General features: G+C 51.7%; 1 long non-coding RNA gene across 1 annotated transcript; it reads right to left on the bottom strand.

Moving 5' to 3' along the window:
- Window positions 1-251: 251 nt before the first annotated feature.
- On the bottom strand, window positions 252-1,375 carry LOC140680418 (uncharacterized). Its single transcript, XR_012051689.1, has 2 exons — window positions 1,258-1,375; window positions 252-485 (listed from the first exon to the last, which is right to left on the bottom strand). It is a non-coding gene; the product is annotated as an uncharacterized lncRNA (long non-coding RNA).
- Between the last annotated feature and the right edge of the window lie 12,307 nt (window positions 1,376-13,682).

Here is a 13,682-nt window from a genome sequence, read left to right as displayed (position 1 = left end):
CAGGAAAGAGAGAACCCATTTATCATTTCAATGGCATCATTAGATTACAAGCTGTCCTCGGAATAAGAACCAACCAGACAGCTCCAGCTCCTGACCTTCCTGCCGACCAATCCACTGAAATGAGGAACGGAGCATTTCACCAGGGGATGGGGTCAGATTATCTGTGAGCAGAAAAAGGAGGAGTTTGTGGAAAACTAAATGACTCAAACTGCTGTTGGCAAAGAGATGACAAAGGAAAGTGCTGAAAAAGATGAGAAAGGAAATAGGAGAGCTTTTATGTATTGGTCCACACATAGAAAGGATGGGAATGGGACACACATTCGTGGCTCCCCGGCACACCAGGGGTTACACGAATGCTGCTTCTCCTCTTCTGTGCTGCAGCAACTCTCATCTTTTTACCATGCTCCACACCTTGGCAGTGCAGCTCATCCAGCAGCTGAGCCAGGGGATGCAGGTGGCAGCCAGGCCTCCTGATCCACAAACGCCTACAAAAGGACAGGGAATGAGGGCACCGAGAATAATCCCAAAACCAAAGAGGACCCGGGAAGAACAAAACAGAGTCAAGGAGTGAATCTGCCTGGAGATAGGGCCAGGCACTTGTAGTTAAGGAAGTAACTGGGAGAAACCATCAGTTCCAATAAATGTCACAAATTGACCCAGAGAGCTCCTCAAAGTCCCGCTACATTCCTGAACTTCGAGGAGAAGAACAAAGACTTAACAGAGCCATGAATATCGGCTGTTATACAAAAGGAGGGTGCATATTAACGAGGACAGGCAGCAGGCGCATCGGGAAGTCTGAACCTTCCAAGGACCTCAGCCAGTGGGCAAAGGCAGAGGGAGATGCGGCCGGGGAAATGAGGATAAAAAGGAGGCTGCGGACTACAACCATGGCAGAGAGCGCACGGCAAATGCCCCACGGCCTCTCCCCCTGCTCAGCAATAAAGTCACTTTTACAGGACTCCTCGCTCTCCTCCGGCCACAGAAACCTCCGGCGACGGGAATTTCCCCGCCCGCTCCCGGCCGCGGGGCAGCCCCCTCGGTCCTACCCACAGCAGCCGGGCCGAGCCAGCGCTGCTCCGGCAGCGGCTCCTGCCCAGGCCCCGGCGGGAAGGAGACCGCGGGCAGCCGCTCCCGCCGCGCCCTCAGCCCGGGGCCAGCACGGCCCGGACACGGCACCACCGACCCGCCGCAGCCCCCTGCCGCCCCCTCCGCCCGCAGCCAGCCCCGAGCCCCCGCAGAACCCAGCGCGGCTCCCACCTGCACCGGGGCCGCCTCCGAGCTCCGCCGACGCCGCCTCACCGCGCTCCGGCCGCTGCCGCCGCTCCCGGGCCCGCACAGACGCTCCTGGCGCCAATGGCGCCGCTGCCCGCCCACGGCCGCCCTCAGCCCGCCGCCGGGGCCGTGCTGCGTCCCGCTCCCACCAATCAGCGCGCCGCAACCGCGACTGACGGCACCAGCGGCCAATGGCAGCGAGCTGGGGGCGGGCTCTGCGCACGGCCCAGACTCGCCCCGCGCTCTCAGGGCCCCCCGCGCTGCGTGAGGGCAAAGCCGGAGATGAGCAACAGCCCCGGGACGGGCCCGGGCCCGAGGCGGGATTGAGCTGCCCACACAAACAAACTTCTCCGCACCTCCCGCCACGGCTTTCCCGGCCCTGCGCCTTCCGTGCCTCCGGCTCTGCGGGAAGCCCGGGAGCCTCACTTCTCCTGCCCCTCATTAGTGCATCGCTGCTTCGCTTTGATTTCCCCCAAAAAGGGAAACCTGCCCAAAGCCCTGTGGGGGAGCGGGGGAGGGGAGAGATTTCTGGCAGAAAACTCCAAAGACTCAGAGCAGGATGAGGAGAAGTCAGTGCAGAACCTTAAATGCAGCTTTCCCCACGGCTCCCTGCTCCCAGCTGCACCTCCTCCCCCGGCAGGGCAGGAGACAGGGAATGGGGCCGTGCTCAGCTCATCCCCCTCGGCTTCTCCCTCTGCTCAGGGACAGGAGTCGTTCCCTGCTGCACCCTGCGCTCTCTCCCAGCCGAGACTTCTCCAGGAACTTCTCCGAGCCGAGTCCATCCCCTGGGGCACAGCCCCCTCCAAGTGCTGCAGCGTGGGTCACTGTGCCACGGGCTCGGTCCTGCCAGGCCAGGCTGCTCCAGCGGGGCCCCTCTGCCCGCGGGGTCACAGCTCCTCTCAGGCATCGCCGAGCTCCAGCCTGGCTCCTCCAGGGGCTGCAGGGGGATCTCTGCATCCCCATGGAGCTGCAGGGGCATCTCTGCAGCCCCACGGACCTGCAGGGGGATCTCTGCATCCCCACGGAGCTGCAGGGGGATCTCTGCATCCCCATGGACACGCAGGGGGATCTCTGCATCCCCACGGACCCGCAGGGGGATCTCTGCATCCCCATGGACCTGCAGGGGGATCTCTGCATCCCCATGGACCTGCAGGGGGATCTCTGCAGCCCCATTGTAATATATGGTATGGAATAATTCGTGCTTATGTAAAATGTACATGAAGTCAGTTGTGCTTGTAGAAAAAGATTCTTTCAGTTTTAAAAGACCTGAAGTTGCAGCGAGGAAAGATAGGAAACCACAGCGGGCAGAGAAAGAAAGACGTAATTTACAAATGAAAAAATGTGGCTCCGTGCATAGATGGTCCCTTTCCGGGGACACTCCAGGAGACGCCCACAGTGAAAAATGCATAAATGTTACTTTGATTAATAGTGCTGTATTAACATTTTAATAGTATCGTAAATGTAGTTTTGTAGTTAAAATGAAGCTTTAGTAGTTAAAATAGAAACTATGTATATGGGTTTTCTTTTAAGGCATGAGATACTCGCTTTGACATAACCATCACAAAACACCTAAGTCTTCCAGAGAAGAGGAATTTATGGTTTTCTTATCAGAAGAAGCTAATTTATTCACCCCTTGCTCAGATTCGAAGGCGCCATGGGGATTAAAGGAAACAGTTGGCATATAAAAGACAGAGTTTCTTGGTTTAAATAGAATGTATGCATACGCATGAAGGATATATGAATATGCAATAGTGTAATTTTAAGGGTGATTCCTTTGTTCACAAGGTATGCTTGTTGTGGCTTAAGTTCCCAAGAGCATCCAGACATCCTTAAGTCTTTGCTTTTTATTGTCTTTAATTGTCCTAACTCTAAATTTTTATTACTCTAATTGTGTTACTATTTTAATAACCATGTTATTATTATTAACATTTTAAAAGCCAAGTGATTGGCGTTTTTCACAATTATGGTAGCAAAGGATGGTTTCTAACCCCTCTCTGCCGGGGCCTTGGGAGAGTCAGGGTGAGGAAGAGGGTCCTGCCCTATTTAGGCAGCCTCGCTCTGTTCCCCTGGTGTGGGACCACAGACACAGGTTATGATCCATGGGCAAAATGAGAAAATAAAACAAAGAAAAGGGAAAGCATTCCCTAAAACCATGGTAGTTAGTCCCTAAGACTAAAGTGTTCACGAAGAACCAAGACCCAAGGACAAAGGATAGGTGAGTATTTGTTGGGATGGGGCGGATAAGGGGGGAATGAATGTGTGGATGATTTTTTTCTTTCTGGGGAAGCTGAAGCTGAAGTTACAGACGCTACTATAAAGCGTTTGAATTTTCTTGGGGAAAAAGTATTAAGAGTATCAATTTGAAATTTGTAGAAACAAAAGTAAAATGTCTTAGACATTTGATTAGTAAGGGTAGTCAGAAGCTCAACCCAGATCAAATCACAGGAATTTTATCCCTTCCCCCTCTCTCTTCAAAGAGGGAAAACAGAAAACTACTCAGCTTATTGGGATATTATAGATCATGGATTGAGGGATACATACAGGCAATTTTACACAAATTATTGTAAAACTGAAGTTAAAACTGGCCTCAATACTGACTTTAAGCTTACTTTCACTAGCAAAACCCTTTCATCTGTACGTGAATGTAGAAAAGGGGGTAGCTCATGGGGTTTTGGTTCAGGAGTGGGGAGGAGTAAAGAGACTAGTGGCTTATTCATCAAAGATGTGGGATCCAGTAAATCAGTGTTGGCCAGCGTGTATTCAAGCTATAGCAGCTACTGCAATCCTGGTAGAGGAAAGTTGTAAACTGACTTTTGGAGGTAAATCAATTGTGTGCACACCTCATGCAGTACTAAATTTCTTCCAATTTGCATTTTGATTTTTATCTTGAAATACATAACTTACTGTATGTCGCTATAGGACACGAGAAAGCAATGCGAGCCACTTGCTACATTGCAAGGCAAAAAAAGAGAGCGTTTATTTTCTGACTCCAACTTTTATACTTCTCCAAAGGTGACAGTGGATTGGAGAGTGAACGGGCCACCTCTCCGAAGACATTGGACAAAGCACTAGTACATCAAGTCTCTCCACCCCTATGGAGGAATGCAAAACAATACGTTATTTACAGAAACTGTGTGGGAAAGTTTCCCAATAGAATGTAAATTCAGAAGGCTTAAGAAAACTCAAGAATCAGGGCGACATCTCACCCTTTTTAGTTTAAAAGAAAAGGAAAAATGAATAAGGTTCAGTGTCTGTTCGTGGAGGAATCATCAGAGTGATCACCCACCGTCATCTTCAACTGAGTCATCACTCGATGATCCATCCATTTGATGACTTTCAGTTTGGTCACGGCTTCTATGTTGCCCGTTTGTCGGATTCTGTCTCTGCGGTTGCAGATCAGGACGAACACACCTTGAAGGTACCCAGTGTACCCCAGTATCTGTGGATACACAAGCATACCCGCGCCCCGAAGCGATAAGGTCATAGGGACCTTCCCATTGTTTAGTGACTAAATTCCGCACTCGAACTTTTGCTCGAGGCTGATGTGCCTCGTCTGCAGCTTGCAATGAGAGATGATGATTTAAAATGACAGGGTTATTTGAATTCTGCTGCACTGTAAGATGATTGATGGTGTACAATGCTTTCTCCAACCGACTGTGCGGGGTCTCACCCTGCATTCCCCGTTTTTGTTTTTGAAGAACCCGCTTCAGAGTACCATGAGCGCGTTCTACAATAGCTTGGCCGGTTGGAGAATGGGGGATACCAAACTTGTGTGACACACCCCACAACTGCAGGAACTGCCGCACCTGCTGCGATGCATAAGCAGGACCATTGTCAGTTTTCACAGCAGAAGGTATGCCCAGAACGGCAAAGGCCTGCCTCCAGTGGGCAATGACATCACGAGCCTTTTCTCCAGTGTGAGCGGAAGCCCACATCGCAGAGGAGAACGTGTCCACCATGACATGCACATACTTGAGCCGGCCAAACTCGGCAATCTGGGTGACATCAGTCTGCCAAAGCTCCAAGGCCCTAAGGCCTCTAGGGTTTACCCCTGCTGGTAAAGGCGGAGCAAGTGCATGGCAGTCGTCACAGGACTCAACAATGCTACGAGCCTCTGTTGGCTTTAGCTGAAACTGCTTCTGCAGAGTATGTGCATTCTGATGGAAAAACCCATGTGATGCCTTGGCCTGTGCGAGTGTATCAGGCTGGGGTGCTACCCACGCTGGATTAGCCAACTTGTCAGCCCTCGCGTTACCTTCTGCTACAAACCCTGGTAAATTGGTGTGACTTCTCACATGCAGAACGTAAAACGGATGAACCCGGGCCTGAATAGCACACCACAAGGTCTTCAGTAAATGAAACAAGGCAGGGTTACTGACCTCCTTCAAAACTGAGTGACCCAACCGCTGTGCGATATCAGCCACATAGGCAGAATCTGTGACCAAATTGAAAGGTTCCTGGGAAAATCTCTCAAATGCCATAACAGCGGCCCTCAACTCAACCACTTGGGCCGACCCATCCTGATGACCTTTCAGAACCTTCCACTCAGATCCGTCCTTCCAAGTAACAATGGCCTTTCCTGTTTTCCCCGAACCGTCAGTAAAGACGGTGGGTCCTTGCACAGGTTCCTGACTATTTTTGGGCCGCAAAGAGATCTGCATAGATTTTGCCACCTGCAGTAGCTTGTGGCTGGGCAAATGATAAGTGATCTGCCCTGAAAAATTTTCTAGAGCACATTGCAGGGACACACAGTGTGCAAAGCTCCAGTCAAAGTCCTCCCGGGATATCGGGAGTATGATCTTTGCAGGATCCGCACCCATCAATTGCAAACACCGTTGCCGGCATTTCATTATCAACCGAGCAATCAACTCAGCCAATGTCGTTGCCGTCTTCTGCGGCTGATGGGGCAGGAAAACCCATTCCAAGATGTGCAAGGGATCGGACCATTTGTCACTCCATTGACCAATGATACCTGTGGGATGCGAATCTGGAGTGGTAACGAACACAGCGACATCAACGGAAAGATCAATGCGATAAACCTGACGGGCAGAAACAGCCTGCTGAACCTCCTCCAGCACCTGACGTGCCTCAGGGGTCAATGTGCGAGGTGATTTTAAATCAGAGTCTCCTTTCAACAGATCATACACAGGAGACAGTTGTGCATCGGTTAGTCCCAAGTATGGACGTAACCAGGTGATGACACCCATCAGTTTTTGAACATCATTCAGTGTCTTGACCGAGTGTGCAAATTGCACCTCCTGGTGTTGGATTGTCCGTTCCAGAATTTTGACCCCCAAATACTTCCAAGGAGGTTGCTGTTGAACCTTTTCTGGAGCCACCTGCAGCCCATGAGCATGCAAAGCATCGAGCAACCGAGGCTGAATCCTCAGCAGCTCATCCTGAGTGGACGCAGCCACCAAGATGTCGTCCATATAATGATACAGACGTGCATCAGGAAACTGCTTGCGAACTCCAGACAAGGCACGGGCCACATACCATTGGCATATGACCGGGGAATTGCGCAATCCCTGTGGCAGAACTTTCCATTGATATCGCTGTGCAGGCTCATCATTGTCAATTGCTGGCACCGTGAAGGCAAATTTCGGTCTGTCATCGGGATGCAAAGGAATTGTAAAGAAACAATCCTTCAAATCCACGATGAAGATCGGCCAGCCTGCAGGAAGCATGGCAGGCGATGGCATGCCCGCCTGCAATGTTCCCATGCCTTCCATGACCGCATTGACCTTCCGGAGGTCCTGTAACAACCTCCATTTCCCAGACTTCTTTTTGATGCAGAAAACAGGGGTGTTCCAGGGACTGTTAGAAGGCTCCAGACGACCCTGGTCCAGCTGCTCCTGCACCAATTTCCGAAGGGCGATCAGTTTATCTTGAGGGAGGGGCCACTGGTTTTCCCAAACAGGTGTATCCACCAGCCACCGTATAGGAGGCGTAGGACACTCTGCGCCCTTTGCTGCAGTGGCCCCCATCAAAAACCCGTCCCAATGCGCACCCCCCACGCAGATAGAACATCCCTCCCCCAGAGGTTAGCAGGAGAAGAAGTAACATAAGGCCTAATCCAGGCCGTCTGTCCCTCTGGGTTTGTGACCAGCACAGGCCGTTGGCTCACATAACACCGTGCTGTTCCCCCCAGGCCCGCAACAGACGTCTCCGCTGGATCCAGGGGCCATTCCGGAGGCCAGGCGGCAAGGGAGAGAACCGTGACATCAGCGCCGCTGTCAAGGAGCCCGCGCAGGCGGATCTCTGACGGTGTTGCATCAGGGATGGAGAGGGTACACAGCATCTCGGGACGGTCTTTGGTCAGGACAGCAGTCCAGTGAACTTGAGGCGGCCCAGTGGATCCAAAACCGCCATCACCTCGCAACCGGTCAGTCGTCCTGCGAACAGAAGACTTAAAAGGCACAAGTTGAGCAAGCCGTGTCCCTTTTGGGATCGTAACAGGGGGTGTGGGTGTGGAAACCATTGCACAAATCTGCCCTGTGAAGTCTGCATCAATGAGACCCAGGTGCACAATGATGCCCTGAAGGGTGGCACTAGACCTCCCCATGAGGAAGGCGCTCATGCCTTCACCCAAGGGACCAAAGGCGTCCAGGGGAACCTTGTGCACCTTGCAAGAGTCTAACACGACTGTTGCTGCTGTGCAGACATCCACACCTGCTGACCCGCGGGTGCTGGCGACAAGCTGGCCGAGCAGACCTCCATGGGCTCTGGGGTCTGGAGAGGAACTTGTGTCTGAGCGCGCCCCCCCTTTGCGCTCCGCTTCCCGTTTCCCGGGCCTGGGAGTGCTTGGCCATTAACATGAACCGTCGCCTTGCAAACCTCTGCAGGATGGCCTGGCCTTCCACACCGGCCACAAACATACGAGGGAAATTTTCCTTTCTGTGCTTTCTTCCCCCGTTTGGTGCTCGCCTGAGCAGCACCCCGGGGCTGCTGCCAGCCCTGCGGTGCTGCCCAGACCGGCTGCGCAGCAGCAGCCCAAGCATCCGCCTTCTGAACCGAGGGGCTTAGGTCTGCACAGGCCGCTGCCATCTGTGAAAGTGTAGCCCCTTCAGGAAGAGCCTGTATGATTCTCTTGCATTCTGCGTTGCAGTGGATCCTAGCAAATCTCGCAAGGACCATTCGCCTTAGCTCAGGTTCTACCACCTGCCGCTCCACCGAGGCAGTCAACCTCGATGCAAAGTGCATGAATGACTCATCGGCCCTTTGAACAACAGTCAGAAAGGGTTCCATCGGGGCAGCCATTTCTAAGGTCTGGATCACAGCTGCTAAGCCTAACGTCCTGCACTGCTCAAGCACGAGAGGATTGTATCCCGCCTGCCCCTGAGGATCAACATAATTACCTGTGCCCATCAACATGTCGGCGGTAGCTACACGTCTGGGATCCTGCTGCCCCCGCGTAGCATTCTTCCGTACTGCACTGGCCACTAAAGCGGCCCACTTGTCCTCAAACACGTCAAATTGCACAGGGTCAAAAAGAGCCTGAGCCACAGAACAAATATCGAAAGGCGTCAGCAGGTTAGCAACAAGTAATTGGATCGTCTGCATAACCTCAGCAGACCCAACACCATACTGTGCAACGGTGTCTTGGATTTCCTTCAACACCTTAAATGAAAAAGGCTCATGAGTGTTATGAGTAACACCCCTAAGCACAGGGAAAGCCTGAGGACCCCCTGGTAAGGCTGCATTATCCACCGTATCGTGTCCCGTAGCCTCCGGGACACTGGCAGCCCCTGGGCTGCGAGGCGGTGCAACATCACCGGACACCACGCCCCCCGCAGCATCAGCAGAGCCAGAGGAGCCTTCCCCTTGATCCGGCAGGCTCCGCGAGGGGCCGAAGTCGCACATCTCCTCAGCCTTATCCAGGACCTCCTGCCAAAACCCCCCGTGGTCCTTCGGACGCACAGTCACCTGGCAGGCAGGGAGGGTCCACAAGGTCGACTGGGAGGATCCGCGGCCACGGGGAGTCACGGTCTCCCGCCGGCCGCGTCAGCAGTCGCGCTAAAGGTGAACACCCCAGCGCCCCGCTGTGCCGCAGTCCCGGCCCCCGCGGCAGGCGGGGAAGGCGGAACCAAACCAGCCGGTGCCCCAGCGGTGCTGTCTGCAGTATCAGCAGAGGGCACCGCGGCGGGCGCAGGCGGAGGCGCAGACCGCAACCCCAGCCCAGCGCTCCCATCCCCCGGGACGGGGGAAGGACGGGGCGAAGAGGGAGACGCGGCGCGCGGAGACACGTCACCGCGGGACGACACAAGGGAGTCTGGCACGCCCCCAAGAAGCGTCAGACCCGCGCCGCGCAGCCTCCCGGTGGGCACCGCCCCCATCAGGCGGGACGGGGCGGGCTGCCCGCCTGCCGGGGCGGGGTCCGATGGAACAGTGACCAAGGCCCCGCCTTTGGCGGCCCCCACCGCCTGCGCATGCCCGGCAGGCCGCGCAGGCTCAGGGATCGGAGCAGGTTCCTCCTCAGAAGATGAACCCGAGACCGGACCGGGCGAATGCGCCTGTGTCTTCTCCAGGGGAAATGTAACACCACAGTTCGGGCAATTCACCGTCACCGAGTCAGACGCAATCCGAGGCGGGGGCTGATCCACGGGCCCCCGTTCACCCCCGAGCGCCGGGAAGGCACAAAGAGAAAGTGCTTTCCCGCCCAGCCCACTACGCCTGCGACGCGGGGCAGGGCGAGGTGGCCGAACCGGCCCCACCGACCGGATGCCTGAAGCCAGTGGCCTGGGAGCCCGAACCACACCAGAGGAGGAGCCACCTTCCAGCTCACTCCCCCCGGGGCTAGGGGAATCAGGGCAACTGTACAGAGACTCGGCCTCCCCAGCATCCGCATCCAAGACAGATAGGTCCCCCAGAGAAGCCCGAGAACTGCCAACCTCAGACCCCTGCCAAATGGCATCCAACCTCTTAAACAGCATCATCAGCGGCCCAACATCTTCAAAACGATTATCAAGCAGGGCATCCAGGAGGCGATCTCCCACGGGAGACCAATTCTCCCAGGAAAGGGCCTCAGCAAGATTGGGAAAGAATCCCTGCTCCCTTGCCCATAAAAACAGCCTCTCAAAATCATCCCAATAAAAAGGAACGCGTTTCCGCTTCAGCACCTCCCTCCAAACGTCCAAAGCCACAGACTCCTCCCTAATGCCCTCAAAGCTCTCCATTACCAAAAAAACCAGCAATAGACAACGCTCTAAACAAACAGAAAAAACCTCACCAAGTTCCCAGCCTAAGCTGCAATACACTTCGGCGGTCACCAGATGTCGCTATAGGACACGAGAAAGCACAACGCGAGCCACTTGCTACCTTGCAAGGCAAAAAAAGAGAGCGTTTATTTTCTGACTCCAACTTTTATACTTCTCCAAAGGTGACAGTGGATTGGAGAGTGAACGGGCCACCTCTCCGAAGACATTGGACAAAGCACTAGTACATCAAGTCTCTCCACCCCCATGGAGGAATGCAAAACAATACGTTATTTACAGAAACTGTGTGGGAAAGTTTCCCAATAGAATGTAAATTCAGAAGGCTTAAGAAAACTCAAGAATCAGGGCGACAACTGTACTCTAGGATTGAAAAACTAGTTTACAGCTGTGACATAGCAAAACCTGCTATTAATTTATTTTGAGTCAATGCAGGCTGTTCACTCAAGTGGTTCTCAGTGTGTAAAGTTAAACTAAAGGTAACACCAGCTACTTGGTAGGTCAATGAGAAACATTTTTTCTTCCAGCCAGTCCTTTTTCATGTACCCAAATGTGTTTTGCTTTCTTGGTTTTTGTTTTATTTGTTTGTCAGTTTTTCTGGAAGTGCTGGCTATTTGCAGTGCACCTGGAACAGCAGCTAGAGTTGTGCATGCATGAGACTTCTGAAAAACAGGTCTAATTTTTTTCCTGGACTTGGAGGTGGCTACATATATAAAAGGGAGCCTACAAAGTGAGGTGAAGAAAAAATTCAGTATCTTCTAATGTAAGCTGTTAATTTTCTTACTTTCAGCATCACTGTGGGTGTGTGACACATACACATTAAAAAGATGGTGGGGGGATCTCTGCTTGCTGTAGGTTTATTTCTTGAATGAGTTAGAGAGCTGTGAGGAAGTTTTGGGCTCCCTGTGTGGTTTATCCAGGCCTGCAGGGAGGGCTTGGCCATGATTCCCTCTGTGCTGCAGGCAGCCCTGCAGCGTGGCAGCAGTGGCTTGCCTCTGGTGAGTTTGCAGGCAGGGTGCTCCAGCACTGCAGTGCTCAGGGGCAGTTTCCTATTATGACATTAAGGCTTGAATTCAGGAGCGCCTCTTCCCACCCAGTTATTGTTTGTACCACAGGAGCCTCTTTGGACAGTGTTTCCTGGCAGTCAAAAAGAGAGTATTGCAGAGACAAATTCCTTACTTGCTGTCCTCCCCCCGCCCCCAACTGTATTCATATTTTGTCCATTCCTTCTTCAAAATATAGATTTGTAAAACTCATACTCTGTGTCCTCAGATGCCCTTCCCAAATCAAACCTTGGCTTCATTGCAAATTGCACTGCACTAACTATCATTGCCTTAAATTTGTTTTGGTGCAGGCAGGATCACTTTGGAAGTAAGTTGTTTACTTCATTCCTGCAACCTTTTCAAGCTTGTGAATGGAAAAATTGTGATAGCAAACCAAGGTTTTATTTTTGCACTGTCAGCTGTGAGTGGCTGGTAGCCTTGGTGGAGGGTGCAGTGAATTAAACGCCTGCAGAACACGCATAACAAAAGTAAATGTAGACTAATGTTAGAAAGTGGACTGATGTTGGAATGTGGATATTGAAATGTGAAGAGAGAAAAAGAGAGAGAAAGAGAGAGAGCGAAGGGGAGAGCGAAATACACCCCCAAGGTCCCCTCACCCACAGCTGTCTGTAAGTTCTCCCCCATTCCTGCTAGGCAGAGTGAAAACGGGGTGGGGGAGAGGCGGAACACAGAGTTAAGGGCAAGGCTGGGAAAGAGGGACACCGCTAGAGATAAGATCAAGGCAGAGATAGCTGACTCTCACTAAGTGGTTTATTTTCTTAAGCAAGATTTCTTTTTTCTTTCTGTTTTTTTTTTGTTGTTGTTGTTGTTGTTGTTGTTAAGAGGAGAAGGCGTTTGTTCTGAAGAATGAGTCTGTAAGACTAAAACTGTTAAATGTTGCCCAAAAAGTAAAAAGCAAGAGATGAGATACATCTCATGTTAAAATTGGCCTGGTGTTTTTTATTTAACTAATTATAGCTCACAGGAAGAAGAATTGGCCTCTGCAGCTTAACACAGCTGGATACAAGAAGAAGAGGCAGATGTAGAAACAGCTTTTGGTTAAACCAAGAAAGTTTTAAAGAAAACTAATGGTAAAAGTTAATGCAGTATTGTCTGTCTTTTAACACTGTGTTATTAAGAAGTCCAGGTACCACTGAAGCAGCAATCCGAACCACGGAAAGAGGGTGAATTCATGCCAGCAAAACCAAAGGACTTGTGAAGAAACCTGAGGAATGGACTATCACATCTAAACCAGGTGATACCAAATTGACTTTCAATGGGACTGGGTGGTAAAATGGTTTGGGAAGACCCAAATGATCCAAGGCAGGTACAAAGAATAACACCTCACTGAGAAATAAGGCAAAGCTTGCATCACTGGTTCTAAGCCCTGCCTGAATAAACCCTGAGACGCCTCCGACACCTCCTTGGCAGAGGAACACTGCCACTTCAAACAGGAGGATCGGGAGTGTTTCAGTCAAAGAGTTCTTATAGCCTGGCCTTAGCCTGTGGCTTGTACAGGGAAGAAGAGAAATTGCCATCGGTACTGTACTGTACACTTTATGTGATTCATCCCAATACTGGACACGCTAGCTGGCTTAAAGTGAATGTTCAAATTATGGGAATAATTGGAGTTGTAGCTCACAAAATCTATGCTCTTGTTGCAAGAGGTATCAGTAGTGAATCAATTCCCTATACAGATAGAACTCAAAACAACCGAAGTAATACTTTGTTTTGTGGATGGATAATTAGTGCCTGTTGACTGAGAGATACCTGAGGAACGGTGGGAAACCACAGTTAAGGAGTGTCGAAAAGGACTTGATTAAAAAGATCACTAAAAAGGAGTGACAAGGGAAACAGAGGGCAAGCCTGGACTGAGCACTGTACTCACCACCGAGAAGATCACACGTACCTGCTGTGGGAAGCAACCCCACAGGCAGGGGAGGTGGGGGTATAAGCCATGCCAGACCTCTGTCATTCCTGTTTCTGTCTCTCATTTGTTGTCTTTTCCCTTCTGAGATACCAGCAAGATCGTGTCCCAAATGCTACAGAAAGTATTACACGGAAAGGAACCAAAGTTCCTTTTTGTTACACACACCCATGTCAACAGCCACAGACCCACCCAAACTGAGTACCTGCAGGCAAAATGGGGAAAATA

Source organism: Taeniopygia guttata, chromosome 21 (assembly GCF_048771995.1).
Source record: "Taeniopygia guttata chromosome 21, bTaeGut7.mat, whole genome shotgun sequence".
In the NCBI taxonomy this organism is placed as follows: domain Eukaryota; kingdom Metazoa; phylum Chordata; class Aves; order Passeriformes; family Estrildidae; genus Taeniopygia; species Taeniopygia guttata.
The sequence above is the reverse complement of the archived record's forward strand: the minus strand, read 5'-3'. Positions and strand labels throughout refer to the sequence as shown.